This window comes from Brassica oleracea, chromosome C4, assembly GCF_000695525.1.
Source record: "Brassica oleracea var. oleracea cultivar TO1000 chromosome C4, BOL, whole genome shotgun sequence".
Classification (NCBI taxonomy): domain Eukaryota; kingdom Viridiplantae; phylum Streptophyta; class Magnoliopsida; order Brassicales; family Brassicaceae; genus Brassica; species Brassica oleracea.
In genome coordinates, this window is record NC_027751.1 from 34,722,902 (window position 1) to 34,727,341 (window position 4,440).

Genomic DNA, 4,440 nt, shown 5'->3' on the forward strand with positions numbered 1-4,440 from the left:
AAAAATAAAACTAATTATTAATAAAGTATTCATAGTAGTGTATAGCATAGTATAATCTATGTGATATTAAAATTATGTACTTATAAGAAACTATAAATACTTTAGTAACAGTAATTTTACTTTTATAATACAAACAAATAAATAGCTAAGTTCAAAAATAACAATTTATAAAAAAAATGTAAATAGGAAATCAAAAAATCTAGTATCTATCTATATATATTTATATAAAAAAGGCTTTGTTTCTCTCTCAGAGTGTCCACCTAGGATTCCAGCTCTCTAATTCGTGCATCTTAGAGCCGACACGTGTACATTTAATAAAACGCAGCTATTCATATTTTTGTTACCGTCTGGGCTTTCTACGTTATGTGTCTGTGTAATAACTATTGGGCTTAAGATTGTAATATGTTTCCGGCAACCACCTTACTATGCGCTAACCCTAATCTGTGGGCGTGAAAGCATGTGCTTTCTTTGTTTCTCTCAGTCCGGCGGTGAAGGTGACGATCAAGTGTTCTGGCTGTTTCTGTAACGGATCGCGTTATGGTTTCCACGTCTTTAATCCCATTTATTCAGACGCCCACTACAAGTTTTCAATGCGTTGTTTCCGTCGGCGAGATCTGTAATATCGGGTATAAATAGGTTAGTATTTCTATTCTGGAAATCGCAATCCCTTCATCTTCATCTCTCTGCTACTCATCTCTCTTATACTCATCTATCTTAATGGCTAACTCGAGGTTATTTTTTTTCGATTTGAAGTCTGGCAAAAAATATGTGCGCATGTATTCATCTACATACACATTCAAAGTGTTTTAAGAGAGAATCAGAGAGACAAGAAAGAACTAATGGAAAACGCAGTAATGAAACAGAGTATCCCTCTCCTCACGCTCTACAAGATAGGTAGATTCAATCTTTCCCACAGGTATGTTCTATATGTTATTTATGCCCTTCTGCTTCTCAGTTTTCTATTAGCCCAAAACTTGAATCCTTTTGTTTATGATTCAGGGTTGTTCTTGCACCATTGACGAGACAGAGATCATACGAAAACGTTGCTCAACCTCACGCTGTCAGAGAACCACTCCAGGAGGTCGGGAGTTTCAGATACAGCTCAAGGGTTGCTACTTCTTCTCTCTCTCTTTTTTTTTTAAAGAAAGTTAAATTTACTCAAAAAAAAAAGTTATTCAAAAATTTGTTAATATATTCTTCTATATCTACTCACTTCGATATAAAGTTTGTGATTTTTGTTTGTGGGTCATGATCTGACCCACGTTTGTGTGGTTTCCTGCTCTTGAAGGTATCAAGATACACCTGGAATAGGACTAAAGAGCATGTGAAGGCATGGAAGCCAATCGTGGTTGCTGTTCACGACAAAGGCGGCATCATCTTCTGTCAGATCTGGCATGTTGGCAGAGTTTCTAACAGAGGTTTTCAGCCAAATGGGCAAGCTCCCATCTCCTGTACGGACAAGCCATTGATTCCTCAGATCCGCTCTAATGCCATCGATGAAGCCATGTTTACCCCTCCAAGACGCCTAAGTACAGAAGAGATCCCCACCATTGTCAACCATTTCAGGCTTGCAGCAAGGAACGCTATGGAAGCTGGTAAGCACGCTTTTTTATTTTTGGTCAACTGGTAATCACACCCATTGGTGAAACTAAGCATTGATTATTGGACAAATGAATTAGATAACATTAAAAACATTATGAAACACATAAAAATAGTTAAACTAACAGTAATTAAAAGGTAAAACGATTAAATTATTTCAAACCATACTATAATCTCCTTCCATAAATACTAAACTCTAAATTTTAATCACTAAACTCAAATCCAAATATAAAATAAAAAATAAAAAATATTTCAAATTGTTTTAATCAATGCTATTTTGGTCAAAAATTTTTTTGCTAATTTGAGAATAATAAAGTGTTTATCATTATTCTATGATATTGTTCAAGAAGAAAGGCTCTTACATTATATACGTGTCCTTGAATGTTGTTGTTGCTTGCAGGCTTCAAAGGAGTAGAGATCCATGGAGCTTATGGCTATCTTATCGACCATTTCATGAAAGACAGACAGAACTGACGATTACGGTGGATCATTACAAAACCCACAAGCGTTAGCGGTTCACATGGCGGAGTCTCTGAAGAAATACGGAATCTTATACTGTCACGTGATCGAAGCGAGGATGAAAACAATGGGTGAGGTAACAGAGTGTCCTCACACGCTAACGCCGATGAGGAGAGCCTTCTCGGGGACTTCCATCGACGCTAGAAGTTTCAAGGGGGAAGACGGGAGCGCGGTGGAGAAGGGAAGGACTGATCTGGTGGCTTATGGTCGGTGGTTTCTGGCGAACCCGAATCTGCCAAAAAGGTTTGAAGTTGATGCGGTGTTGCATAAGTATATGATAGATCGACGTTTTATACTTCTGATCCTGTCGTGGGTTACACTGACTATCCTTTTCTCAGTTAAAAGGTTAATTAATACATTTTATTGTGTGTTTTCGTTTCATGTAATAAGACGACATTGTCGGTCGAATCGCCACCACGTATTTATGAAAACGTAACCGCCTTTTTCAAATTTAGCGTACAACTTATACGATATTAGCCAGTAATACTTTAACTTATAGTTTGTAAACATATACCCTGTGTTTCAGATCCGTTTTTTTTGTACCTTCACTATTCTAATAATATAGTTAATGTTATAAAAAGAACTGAAATTTTATTATATCGCAGGAATTTAAATAAAAGAAAATTTATACCCGTACGAAGGAGATAATACTGATAAGAAGAGAGGATGTGTTATTGAAGGAGAAGGATGGTGTGTTTACAAACGAACGCAAACGTTCGTATATATAGAAGAAAATTTACTGTGCAAATAGTGCAGCGGGCCCCACATCTTTTATATTTTCAACGAAAACGGCTCATCTTTTCTTGTCTTTCGTAACACTCCCCCTTGGGGGCCGGTGTCACTATCTGCTCTCGCTTAACGTCTTTGTTGCCTCGTTAAAAACCTTTCTAGGAAAACCCAATGAGAAAAACCATAGTAAGGTAAAAAGAGTACAACTACGTAAGCTCCCCCTCGAATGAGCAGTCATAGATCCTTCTGATGACGCATTCCAATGTTACGAATATGTTTTCTGAATATCGAAGTTGGAAGTGATTTTGTGAAGAGATCAGCTGCATTGTCGCATGATTGGACATATCTTACTTCAATCTCTTTCTTCTTCACGAGCTCTTGAGTGTATGAGAAGAACTTCGGATGAATATGCTTCGTTCTATCGCTTTTGATATATCCGTCCTTTGTTTGAGCAACACATGCTGCATTATCTTCATATAAAATAGTTGGCTCTATATTTTCGTCAATTCCACTGCTTGAACAGATGTGTCGGCTTATTGATCTTAGCCATACACATTCTCTACTTGCTTCATGGAGTGCAATGATCTCAGCATGATTTGAAGAAGTAGCCACGAGCGTTTGTTTCTGGGAACGCCAAGATATAGCAGTGCCTCCGATCGTAAAAACGTATCCTGTTTGCGATCGGGCTTTGTGTGGATCTGAAAGATATCCTGCATCTGCAAAACCAACCATTTGACCTTTTGAACTTTTAGGATAAAATAAGCCTAAATCAATGGTCCCTTGGAGGTAACGAAAAACATGTTTGATCCCATTCCAATGTCTTCGGGTTGGAGATGAGCTGAATCTTGCCAAAAGATTCACAGCAAATGATATATCAGGCCGTGTACAATTTGCAAGGTACATCAGCGCTCCAATTGCACTTAGATATGGTACTTCCGGACCAAGTATCTCTTCTTTCTCCTCAGGTGGTCGAAATGGATCACTTTCAATATTAAGTGACCTAACGACCATCGGGGTGCTAAGAGGAGTTGATTTATCCATGTTAAATCGTTTCAACACTCTTTTAGTGTATGTGGATTGATGCACAAATATACCATTTTGTGAATGTTCTATTTGTAGGCCAAGACAATAATGTGTCTGTCCTAGGTCTTTCATCTCAAATTCTCCTTTGAGATAGTCTCATGCCTTTTGTATTTCCTTTTGAGTTCCGATAATGTTAAGATCATCAACATATACCGCGATTATTACAAATCCGGATATTGTTTTCTTGATGAAAACACATGGACATATAGGATCATTCACATATCCTTCTTTCGTTAAATGTTCACTGAGACGATTGTACCACATACGTCCAGATTGTTTTAACCCATATAATGATCTTTGCAATTTTATTGCACATAACTCTTTAGGTTTGGAACTTAATGCTTCTGGCATTTTAAATCCATCAGGAACTTTCATGTAAATATCAGTATCTAATGATCCATACAGATAAGCTGTAACAACATCCATGAGACGCATCTCTAGATTTTTATCAGCTGCTAGACTCATCAGGAATCTAAACGTGATTGCATCCATAACTGGAGAATACATTTC

The 4,440-nt window shown here is 37.3% G+C and overlaps 1 pseudogene; it reads left to right on the plus strand.

The window, feature by feature from the left end:
- The first annotated feature begins 389 nt into the window (after positions 1-389).
- Positions 390-2,559, plus strand: LOC106339708 (annotated as a pseudogene).
- Positions 2,560-4,440: the final 1,881 nt, after the last annotated feature.